The sequence below is a fragment of the Patella vulgata genome, chromosome 9 (genome assembly GCF_932274485.2).
Source record: "Patella vulgata chromosome 9, xgPatVulg1.2, whole genome shotgun sequence".
In the NCBI taxonomy this organism is placed as follows: Eukaryota; Metazoa; Mollusca; class Gastropoda; family Patellidae; genus Patella; species Patella vulgata.
The window spans coordinates 6,677,156-6,690,243 of record NC_065887.2 but is presented as its reverse complement, the minus strand read 5'-3'; the positions used below and the strand labels follow the sequence as shown (position 1 = coordinate 6,690,243).

Sequence of the window (13,088 nt, the reverse complement as noted above, 5' to 3'; positions counted from 1 at the left end):
AGCAGAATCGTCGTCACCTTGAACAGGCGATTTTATTTTCGAGCGAATGTTAAAAATTGGCGCGATTGGGCGAAAAAATACGCTTCGTAAATTTCATATTATTCACCACTATACACGCCTGGGCTGAAGGCCATTAAATGTCGGAGGCCTTAATTGTAGAGTACTCCGCAGACCATATTCCACAAAAACTTAAAACTGAAATATTTTAATAATTCGCGCCTTTCATTGACCAAGACCTAAATTTTATAAAGAGGGATTGTAACTCTGAACTAATTAAAAGGTTTTATTTTTATTTTATTTTAAACAGGCAGTATATGAGAGCTAACTCTGTCTATTGCAGGTCTTTACCTTAAATGTTGTATAAATTATTATTTAGACATTTATTGACGTGACAAGACCATAATTATTATTTAGACATTTATTGACATGACAAGACCATAATTATTATTTAGACATTTATTGACATGACAAGACCATAATTATTATTTAGACATTTATTGACATGACAAGAGTACACTCAACTATCTAGACTATTAGATGCCTTCGATTTTAAGTAGATATGATTTAAAGAGATCATCCCGATTTTAACAGTGTCTCAGAAATAAAAGTCCGGGTACGTATGAAATTTACCTGGTGTATTTACCTTGTCTCAAAATGTCAGCTCAAAATATTCAGTCGGTAGGACGTGAACGTCAAAACCGCTTTTCCGGACGCGAAACCCTTTTAAAATTTGAGGTAAATATTTTTCTTTGGGTAACCTGATAATCTTTTACCTTTCCTTTAGAGATCTATACAGTGCATGACCCACCTGCTGTACTTAATAACGAAAGGTAAGTTTCAACTACATGATATTTTTATCCAGACACCGTATAACACAGCTTGGGATACCGGCCTGCAGATGAAGACTGATGGGTTTAAGTTGTTTGAAAACGTATCACGTATATTGATTAACTTAGTTGCTCGGCCCTAAGTACAGGATTTTAAGGGCTTTTATTTAACACAAAATTAAGTAGTTTTATTCTCCAAAATATAATCGAGATTGGCCCTTTAATGACCAGTACGGTGGTTATACGATCAATGAACACATCTTGTCAAAACTACAACCATTGATAACTTCGCTCAAAATAAACAAGACTAAATAGAAATGCCTTGGGTTAGTAGAATCCCGGTCTGGGTCGAGAAGAATCTTGGGAATTTTCAAGACAGTTCCCACATGTCAAAGTAGACGCCATCTTAGCTGACAATAAAAGTGTTTCGTAGTCGTTCGGGTGGGACGGAAAGCCGATGTCGCCGACCTGTGTACACATCGGTGTGAACGTTGTAGAAGCATCCAACCTCTTTGAGTCTTTCACAGACTGTAATCACAATCGGCGCCTGTACCACCCTTTGGCTTTCCTCCTATAACACCCACACAGCCAAATCCCTATCACCTTCATCTACCAAAATCAAATTCATTTGACATAATTCCACGAAATAGACTTAAAAGAAATGGACTTACCTGTTCCCTGTGGACTGGACAATGTCGCCTTTATTATGACGTCACTATACCAATACCATGACGTAAAACCATTGTTACGTCATAATGTTACTTTTCTTTCCCCGCCTCTGATTTACGGAAAACATTTCTGTCTGTTTTTTGTTGTGCAGTTGCCCTGCTTCGCCTAACTGGTTCGATTGTACTCTTTAATTCGAAATCACGACTCCACGAATCCGGGATGTGAAAATAACATATAGGGCATAAAAATACTTTGAATGCATTAGGATGGCCCATACAATATCTAATCTGAAAAAAAATTCACAATCGTTATGCGGAAACCATTTAAAGCGAGCAAAATCGAAACAGATTTTGCGCTAAGGTGAAATATTACCTTTATTATCAGGTAAAATCAATAGAAAGTCTCTATAGAAACCGATGTAAGGTAACTATATCCATAATTATATCCGGTCTCCAAATGCAATCCCATTTTTATCCATTCATATTCACATGTAATCCCATTTTAATGTGTACTCGGAAGGGGGGGGGGGGCACGGTTTCTCGTGAAAACGGGCTTCGTGACATAAGTGTATTCGTGACCGCGTTTTTTATGCCCCACCTGAAGAACTAGACAACGTTTCCCGCGGGGCCCTTTGTCCTGCACCTCACAAATACAAATCCCGATGGTTAATGAGTCAGCGATATAGTAACAGAGCTACGTGGGTGCCTTGGGTTTCTTTAGAAAAAAAGCTTACATCCTGCTAAAGTCTAAATTTATTTATGAAAATGTCTTTTGAAGTTATATTTTTGTATATTTATTTACGACTAACTTTTTAGCATCCTCATTTGAAATTGAAAAATAAAAATTTATCTCTTGTTTGGTATATAGAAACTAAAATATTAATACATATTTTAAAAACATTTTTATTCGTGCTATTTTAGTCAATTTATATATATCTTGCAACAATCAAGACTTGAGAAAGGTAAATGTTTGATTTACCTGTAGGCGTATTCAAGGGCCTTATTCAATTTGTAAAGAGTCAAGTGAAGACATGTTTTATAAATATAGTCATCCTGGTTTTTTGGGGTTTTTTTTTTTACCTTGTAACTTACAATGTTGACTTTACCACACGCAATGTATGAATACATTATAGCTATTGGCGGCTTGTATCCTTCTGCCAGGGACGTACTGGGATCGAGAGGCCCCTGAGCCTATATCCGCGAGCCCCCTGCCTTTTACAATAGAAACGGGGCATTTACCGTCCACTCGACACAAACTAGGTTAATTCGGGACTAACACTTTTATTTCAATAATTCCCTAGCGCAAAGGGGTCTTTAGCAGTGAAAGGAAATGGGCGAGTCTGGAGAAAACCCACGGGGTTGAAAAGGCGACCCACAGGCTATTTGTCCGAAAATTTTCCTTGTCACACGAATTTTCAGAATGGAAAAAAAAAAACTTAATGTTTCCCATTCTCTGATGTTTGTTCCCGAAATATGGAAATACATTGCCCGAAAAATGGACGGTTCACCGAGAGAGAGAGAGAGAGAGAGAGAGAGAGAGGGTGAGAGAAATGGGGTTTAACGTCCACTCGACACAAACTAGGTCATTTCGGGACTAACATATGGTTTAATTTTATTTCAATAATTCACTTGCGCGTAGGGGTCTTTAGCAGTGGGAAGAAACGGGAGGGCACGGAGAAAACCCACACGATTAGACAGGCGACCCTATTGCTTGTCACGTACAACCGGAGATTCGAAACCACGCCAGTTGATTCAATGACAGGCGTTATGATACAGCGCGCACGTTCTAACCATTCGTCTATTCACCCCCACCCCTGGCAAATTAAAGACCTAAAGGTATCTTCAATAAAGGTGGATTGTTGGTTAGTCACTGTTGACTGGACATTCCTGATAGAATATTCTTGATACGATCTTTCTGATTAGTCAAGCGAATTATTGAAATTATGTGTTAGTCCCGAAATCACCTAGTTTGTGTCAAGTGGACGTTTAGGCCTACCCCATTTTTCCTTCTTTTATGTTCATGCATAAAAATAAAATAAAATCGATTATTTTCTCCAATTTTTGAGATTAGAAGATAATAAGGTTTAATTTACCTCCGAAGTACAAAATAAATGAATTTTCTGTTGAAGAAAAAATAAAATCGATTCCTTTCTAAAGCTTCTATAATCTAAAGATAAAAAAATATATATAGGATGTTATGTGATTAGATGACCTTCACACACCTTAAGCAGACGACATTTCTTAAAAGCCTCTGTTTCAATACGAGGTTATTGGGCTATAACGATGTGTAATATCTATACTATTTGTAACATATTAAGATCTGTACCTGACTATAAAAGCGGATATATGTATTAATCGTGCATTATGTATTAAGATGCCCCAATATTGAAGATACCATTGATAAAGATTCGACAGGTAAGACGTGTCTAATTCTGTGTTTAGCTTATTAACAACGACTGTAGTGTATACATGTTAGAAAATCCTATATTAACATAGATATGTAGATATGTCGACAGGTGTATTGTTATGTGTGGACAGGTATATACGTATAATATAGACATATCAAACGAGTTAAACCTATTTGAATTAGGTCAAACATAACGCCAGAGTTCAGCTGATTAGATCCATGCGAGTAAATTTTCGTTTCGGTTCATTTAATAATTTTAATTTGGTTTAATCAGCTGTATAATATTGGCTGTAGATGTAATATTATAGAATTATATAGATGTCCTTTATACCAGTCAAACACGTACACGTAGGAAATGGATTAGGTTACATCCAGATACTTAAGTTTTCATTTTACAAAAAATGAGACAGCTAGTTTTGGGCTGTTTGATATAATCACAAGAGAGAGAGAGAGAGAGAGAGAGAGAGGGGGGGGAGAGAGAGACTTGTTCATATCGGGGCTAAATGGTTTGACATCCACTCGACACAAACGAGGTCATTTCGGGACTAATAAATTGTTCAATTTTATTTCAATAATTCGCTTGCGCGTAGGGGTCTTTAGCAGTGGGAGAAAACCGGAGAACCCGGAGAAAACCCCCGAAATGATCTAGTTTGGGTCGAGTGGATGGTAAATAAACCTCTCTCTCTCTCTCTCTCTCTCTCTCTCTCTCTCCAATGAAACAATTTAAGTTTTGACGGTTAAAACGATCATTGTGAGATGCCGTTAATCCATTCACATTGTGTGTACGGATGTAGATGTATTGTTATAATTATATATCAAGACACAAAGAACGTACGTGATTTTATTAAGGTTTTGAAGTTGTTTACTGCTTAAAACCGCTACTGACATGTTGAGAATTTAGGATCCTTTCCCAACTATATTATGAAAGACGGGGGAGAGAGAGAGAGGGGAGAGGAGAGAGAGAGCGAGAGAGAGAGAGCGGGGAGAGAGAGAGAGGGGGAGTGAGAGAGATAGAGGAGAGGGAGAGAGAGGGGGAGAGAGAGGAGAGGGAGAGAGTGGGGAGAGAGAGAGAGAGGGAGAGAGTGGGGAGAGAGAGAGAGAGGGAGAGAGAGAGAGAGGGGGAGAGAGGGGAAAGAGAGAGAGGAGATAGAGAGAGAGGGGGGAGAGAGGGGAGAGAGAGAGAGAGAGAGAGAGACTCCATACGCAAACCAGGTCATTTGTGGACTAACATACGGTTCAAATTTATTTTAATAATACGCTAGCGCGTATGGGTCTTTAGCATTGGAAGGAAACGCGAGAACCCAGAGATATGCAGGGGAATCGAAATCACCCCGTCGTTAAAGGTACATTAAGTAAGATTCGATAAAGAGCTGACAGTTCTTGCTATAATAGTTAAAAATAGATAATGAAAAGGGAATATGTTGAAAATTACTTCATTCTGAGCCGAAATATCGGCGATACAATAACAACGTAGCCTCGATTGCCATTGCTACCGTTGTTACGATAATAAACAAAGTCTCAATAATCCATTTTACGGTAAATCATCAATCACAAAACGCATTTAAATCTATTTAATTTCGGAGCCTTAAGATGGAAACGAGTGTTGATTATGGTTTTAGTAAGTTAATTGATGTCTAATTAATAAATCTTTAAGTCCTAAAGAAAGACCTGCAGTAGGCAGATATACCTCTTGCGTAATGCCTGTATAAAAGAAAGACAGCCAAGACTAATTCTGTGTCAAGCGGGTTTGTACTTATTTTGAACATCATCATATTATCATTATTATTGTTCATGATGTTCAAAATCGAACAGAAAGCGCTGGCCACAAATTTGGTTTATGGGTTTGTACCTAAAATGTTTTATATGGGCGTTATAAAAGACTTAAGCCGTGCTACTACGGACAGTCTTGCGTGTGTTCGGCACCGTAGAAGATCGCAGTCTGGTTTTAGAGACTTTCGGTTCTATACATACAAAATTTTCACCCGGTTTGTTGCGGCTGGTGAGCGAGCTACCAAACCCTACAACCCGAGCGTGTCGAAACACGTACTGCGTGTTGTGAGCCATATCCTTTATATATATTTTTTAAACCAACACACAAGGATATTAATGTCATATCAAGTGTTATTTATAGATCCTGAGATCCTATATCTAAATGTATATACAATAGTGTATAAACACATTAAGTACATATGGGGGATCATATATCTGTATCCAGAGTCTAAATTGGTCGAATAATTACATATCACGGGATAAGATATTATTCATAATAAGAAATGAAATGAAATGGGGTTTAACGTCCTACTGTTCTACACCGACTGGGCTAATGAAGACGGTCATACATCATACACCTGGGGTGGTTGGATGGCTGAATGGTACGCGTGCGCGCGCTGTATCATAAAGTCTGTCATTGAGTCGACTGGCGTGGTTTCGAATCCCCGGTTGTACGTGACAAGGAGTAGGGTCGCCTGTCCAACCTCGTGGGTTTTCTCCGGGTCATCCGGTTTCCTCCCACTGCTAAAGACCCTACGCGCAAGCGAATTATGTAAATAAAATTAAACCATATGTTAGTCCCGAAATGACCTAGTTTGTGCCGAGTGGACGTTAAACCCCATTTCTCTCTCTCTCTATACGCCATACAGTGTGCTATGGGGGGAATTTTGCCCGGACAGCGGCACTACATATCGAATGGCAACTGTCATATGTTCTTTACGTACACGTCAATGTGTACACCGGGTCCCGGTTATTCATCCCATACGAACAACTATACGTTATCCCTTGCCAGGTCCCCCGTCTTGCACCACTGACAAGGGGGGGGGGGGCACCACACCGGAAAATGCTGATGAACATGACCACAGGGAGAGAGAGAGAGAGAGAGAGAGAGAGAGAGAGAGATGGGGTTTAACGTCCACTTGACACATACTAGGTTATTTCGGGACTAACATTTGATTCAATTTTATTTCATTAATTCGCTTTCGCGTAGGGGTCTTTAGCAGTGGAAGAAACCGGGGAACCAGGAGAAAACCCACGAGGTTTGACCGCGACCCTACTCCTTGTCACGTACCAACGGAAAATCTAAACCACGAGACTTGATTTTGACTACATGACAGACCTTATGATGCAACTCATACGCGTTAACCTTTCGGGCACCCAACCCCCGAATTGTTATATAAGAAGATCCTTATGTTCGAATTGTATCGGTATGATAATAGGTAGGTATGATAATAGGTAACAACTTTCGTAACCATACAGTTGTACTAAATAAGCCAGGCTGTATATGTTTTTGAAATAAAGTCATGGGCAGATTTAGGGATCGGCTCAACTTTTAAAAAACATGTCAAATTTCGCTAAAGTATGAAATATTGGATTATACGTCACATTTAGATATTACGTCAAATTCAGATATCATGTAAAATGTAGATGCTAGCCATCCACCTGCAATTCACTGTACTTTTCCATCGCTGCCCCCCCTCCCCCCAAACCCTAACTCCTTCTCACAGGAAATAGACCTAGCTGATTCACCGCTGGTCCACCGCAATTGTTTGTGTTGTTATATATGGAAGACCAAGCAGCTCTTTATTCAGTTTTCATAAATATTAGTTCTTAATTTTTCTAAATTAAAGAAATATACAATTTACAAATCTGATATGACAAATGTCGAAACACGTCATGAAGAAATACGAATTTAGGACTATGAATGAACAACTAATAATTAAGAACATAACACTGAATAAAGAGCTGTTTGGTCTTCCATAGTTATAAAGTTAACACATAGATCTAACATGTATCGATGATATCTAGGATGACATCAGTCGAAGTATATCAGGTTTATTTTAATGTAGGGTGTAAAAATATAGCTTCGGTGTTTTCTGTTTTAAAGTAGCAAACCGTCCCTCATTAAGGAAATTAAAAGAAAGGAAATGGGGTTTAACGTCCTACTGTTTTGTTCCGAACTGGGCTAATGAAGAGGGCCATACGCCATACATTGTGCTAAAGGGGAAATTTTGACCGGACAGCAGCACTACGACCTACTCTTATATCAAATTCCAACTGTCAAGGGATCTTTTACGTACATGCCAATGTGTACACGGAACCTCGGTGTTTCGTCTCATCCGAATGACTAGACAGCTGTCCTTGTCAGGCCCCCCCGTCCTGCATCACTGACAAGCGGGAACCACGCCGGAAAATCTGGATGAACTTTCTCGGCCAATGTGTTTCGTCTCATCCGAATGACTAGACAGCTGTCCTTGTCAGGCCCTCCGTCCTGCATCACTGACAAGCGGGAACCACGCCGGAAAATCTGGATGAACTTTCTCGGCCAATGCAGGGATCGAACCAGGTTCCGAGAAAATAACTAAGGATTTTCTGTCGTGGTTTCCCCTGGTCAACGTCTATTTCTTCGGATGTACATTTAGATATAAGAGTAGGCCACTGCCCGGGTAAAGATGTCCGCAATGGCCCGTCGTCATAAACTTGGTTGGTGCCGACAGTAGGACGTTGATCCCAATGTCATTCCATGCCATCAACAAGGTCCCTGAACCCTATAATTACGTGGATTACCTCCCTTGAAATGAAATTAATTTTTGAATAATGAAGCCGTTTTTTATTGATTTAAATGAAATGAAATGAGTTTTACCATCCTACGTTTTGTGTATTCACCTAAACGAAATGATATGGGGTTTAACGATGGACGGTGTGTATATTCCATTAATTTCTATGACAGTAAAATAATAGGTTATAAGATGGTCCTTTTATACTTTGACTTATATCACGAAATAAAGACGACCATACACCATGCATACGTCAGTCTGCCCCCACCCCCTACTAGCTCTGATGTTACAAACCCATCCACCCACCCATCCACCCCAACCTCACACAAAATCACTCTCTCCCTCTCTCGTGCACACACTTATAATATCTCTCCCTCTCTCGTGCTAAAGTCTCGTGCATATTACAGACATTTAAACGGTAGCTGTTCTGAATGAACGCTAGATCAAGAAAGTCAAATCTGAATCAATAAGGAAATGATTTCATTAGACACATATTCACGGAGAAATTATAAACGAAAATATTTGTAAACACAAACCACAAGATGGTTAGTCATCGGATAGGAACGCGGCAATTTTCAATCTGTCCTTTTATTATTGCTAAAGGCAAGGAGATCAGGTCATTAACAGATTGAAACACTAAACATCAACATAACCTCATCATAGCCTTTTCTATAAATTGAAATAGAGAGAGAGAGAGAGAGAGAGAGAGAGAGAGAGAGAGTTACGTCCACTCGACACAGACTAGGTCATTTCGGGACTAACATATGGTTCAATTTTATTTCAATAATTCGCTTTCGCGTAGGAGTCTTTGGGAGTGGGAGGAAACCGGAGTACTCGGAGAAAACCCACGAGGTTGGACAGGCGACCCTACTCCTTGTCATGTACAACCGGGAAATCGAAACCACGCCAGTTGACAGACCTTCTGATACAGCGCGCACGTGCTAACCATTCGGCCATCCAACAACCGCTAAATTGAAATGAACTGAAATGGAGTTTATAGTCCTGCCTCCGTCACCGATTGGGCTAACGAAGACGAGCGTACGCAATGTGCTATAGGGGAAATTTTGCATTTAAAATAAACCCAATTCGCAGTTGACATCTGAAAAAAAGTAGGCCGTAGTAGGCCCTTTATTCAGAAAAAAGTTGTGTTGAGAATTCTTAAAGAATGAAATAGGGTTTAACGTCCTATTTCTCTGTTCCGACTGGGCTAATGAAGACAAACATGCGCCATACAGTGTGCTATAAGGAAATTTTGTTCGGTCAGCGGCGCTACGGCCTACTCTTATAACGAATTCCAACTGATGAACTTTCTCAGTTATTCGTAAAATCCGAACGACTATACGCTGCCCCTCGTCAAACTCTCTGTTCTGCACAACTGACAATGGGGAACCCGGCCGGAATATCCCGATGAACTTTCTCGGTCAACACAGGGATCGAACATGGAACCTCCAAGTTAACGAGCCAAGGTCTTACTCACCGATGAGCAAAAATAAACCGACAGATGCAGGATCCTGAAAAATTATTCATACGACCTGATGACCCCTTATGATTTAATTTATTACATGTGTCAACAGTATTTGTATTTACTACGCATTAAATTTATTTGGAGAATACAAAACATTAGTCAAGCCCCTTTGTCGGTAATGAACCATATTCCTGAAGCAATGACCCGAAAAAATCCCTCTCTGGCCATTGCTGGGTTGGCTTCTGATACTTGAGCTTTTGCGGCAGTGTGTCTATTCTTCCCGTTCAATCAAATCTATCCCAAGTACAGTAACATGACAGCCCTGGGGTCTTCCCTAAAACTTTGGATAGTTATTTAAGGTATTAAAAACGGTGTGAGAGAGAGAGAGAGAGAGAGAGAGAGATGGGGTTTAACGTCCACTTGACACAAACTATATGGTTCAATTTTAACAGTAGTGGGAAATTGGAAGGACCCAGAGAAAACCCACGAGGTTGGACAGGCGACCCTACTCCTTATCACATACGACCGAGGAAACGAAACCACGCCAGTTTATTCAATGACAGACTTTATGATACAACGCACACGTGCTAACCATTCGCCCCTCCCCCCCCCCCCCCGCCGGTAATGAACTGATTGAATAAAATGTTTCCTCGTTAATTGAAGATTATTTGCTCTTAGCCTGGGATGGAGGTACAGGTTTCAGTCAGTTACATCCCGGTGGAACAGGAATGTTGCTTATTGTTAGCCTGGGGATGGTCGATTCTAACCTAAACATTTTCCTAGTATGCAAAATGGAAGGTTGCGTATTCTACTAAACATGGGGTTGGACATAAATGCATGGTTTAATTGATAATATCTTAAAACCCTCATTGATTCTATGAAAGTGGAGATTGCTGTCAGTCTGGGGATTGGGTTCAATTGATGATATCCTAAAATGTTTCCTTGTTGGTTAAAGGGAAGGTTTCTTACTCTGCACTTGGGGATGGGCATAACGGGTTCTGTCTATCATATACTAAACTGTTTCCTGTTTGAATCTAGAAAGGTGAAGGTCGTTTAGTACTATCAGCTTGCGCCGACTGGAAATACAGGATATCGTTTATCCTCTCTTCATATAGTTCCTTGTTGATAATGAAACAAGGAAGTGAACATTACTAACGGGTTCAGCTGATCATATCCTATAGTTAGTGAAAAGAGAGAGAGAGAGAGAGAGAGAGAGGGAGAGATGGGGTTTAACGTCCTACTTGAAACAAACTAGTTCATTTCGCGAGTAACATATGGTTCATTTTTATTTCAATAATTCGCTTGCGCATAGGGGTCTTTACTTTAGCAGTGGAGGGAAACCGAAGGACCCGGAGAAAGCCCTCAAGGTTGGACAGACGACCCTACTCTTTCTCACGTACAACTGGTGAGTTAGTGAAAAAGACGTATGAAATACCGAACACCCGCTTTATAAAAGAGGTTTCGGGTGATGCGAATGTTTGCATACACTGCCCAATGTACAGCAGTTTACAACCAGTCAGTTAGGATAGAGAAAACTAATATGTAATGATAGCAGCCATAGTAAGATCTAAGTTCAGATATTGTCAGGGTGGGATGAGATCAAAGTCGGTATATGGACATATTGACGGGGGGGGGTGGGGGTGGTAAAATCGGCATCGACATATGGGCAGGGTGGGATAAGAACGAGGTCAGGATTTGGATATAGTGGGGTGAGATCAAAGTCGGTATATGGACATATTGACAGGGGGGGGGGGGGTAAAATCGGCGTCGACATATGGGCAGGGTGGGATAAGAACGAGGTCAAGATTTGGACATAGTGGGGTGAGATCAAAGTCGGTATATGGACATATTGACAGGGGGGGGGGGGGGGTAAAATCGGCGTCGACATATGGGCAGGGTGGGATAAGAACGAGGTCAGGATTTGGACATAGTGGGGTGATATCGAAATCGGGATAATGACAGGTTAAGATAAGTAAGGGGTTGTGATTTGGACACGGTGGGATAAGATCAGAGTCGAGATATGGAAAGGGTGGGCTAAGACGGGAGTCGGGACATGACAAGGTGGGGTAATATTGGATTTGTGTGCACGATTCCACAAAATTCATTCATTACCAAGAGCATTAAAAATTGAATATGCTCTTTCAAAAATACATGATAAGGGTATGTCGAGAAAGTTCTTCGGGATTTTCCGGCGTGATTTCTCCTTGTCATTGGCGCAGGACGGATGGCCTGACAAGGGCAGCTGTCTAGTCATTCGGATGGGACGAAAAACGCTATCCCTTAGCAGTTGGAATTCGATATAAGAGTAGGCCATAGTGCCGCTGGTCGTGAAAAATTTCCCTCATAGCACACCCAATTTCATTTCATTTCTTTTTATGAATACTATCTTATCCCGTGAAATGTAACTATTCGAACAATTTAGACTCTGGATACAGATATATGATCCTCCATATCTACTTAATGTATTATGTATGCCAACCAATGAAGCCAACCGTATTTATATCGCCATAAGTTAGACATTCGAGCTTGACACACGTCGTACCTCAGCCTTGATCGCTTTGTAATCCATTAATGATCCTGATTGTTTCTCGATGGTAGAGGGCTTGTTAATATCTTATCTGCGACATAGCCCTCTGTGGAAGCGGCCGTTAAGCCCTGTGAATGAACGAACAGGTTACTGTCCTAGCGTATATTACGTCTGCTGTCACCTTGGTGATATCGCAGAGAACGGGTTAATATCGTAGCATCTATTACGTTCGCTGCCAACTTGACGATATCACAGAGAACGGGCTGATGTCCAATACGTTCTAGACTAATTGGCGCTATCTTAGAAATAAATTAGCCAACAAGAGAGAGATTAGGACTACAGTCATGTGTACCACCTACAGATTATACAGTCTACAAAACAACCATACCAACAGTTGACAGGTATCCCATCAAAACAAACAAAATATAATCCGGGAGGAAGTAAAGAACATTATTGTTTTTTCTAAGAAACTAGGAAACTATATTGATATACGGGTTAATGGATAGGATTGGGTTGTTTTGTTAGGTCCGCTTTCGTCAAGGTCATTTCATAAACCCAGGACATTATGGGTCAAATACATACAACCAATGAAAAACAGAGTATCTTATTTGTGATCTCTAGCCTAGTCAACCGTAAGTCTATCTAGC

At 40.4% G+C, this 13,088-nt stretch overlaps 1 long non-coding RNA gene across 1 annotated transcript in view; it reads left to right on the top strand.

The window, feature by feature from the left end:
* The first annotated feature begins 3,752 nt into the window (after positions 1-3,752).
* LOC126832050 (uncharacterized) overlaps positions 3,753-13,088 on the top strand; it is a 43,769-nt gene continuing 34,433 nt past the window's right edge. Inside the window, exon 1 of the long non-coding RNA XR_007684507.2 lies at positions 3,753-3,910. This is a non-coding gene — a long non-coding RNA (uncharacterized LOC126832050). The remainder of the gene's footprint in view (positions 3,911-13,088) is intronic.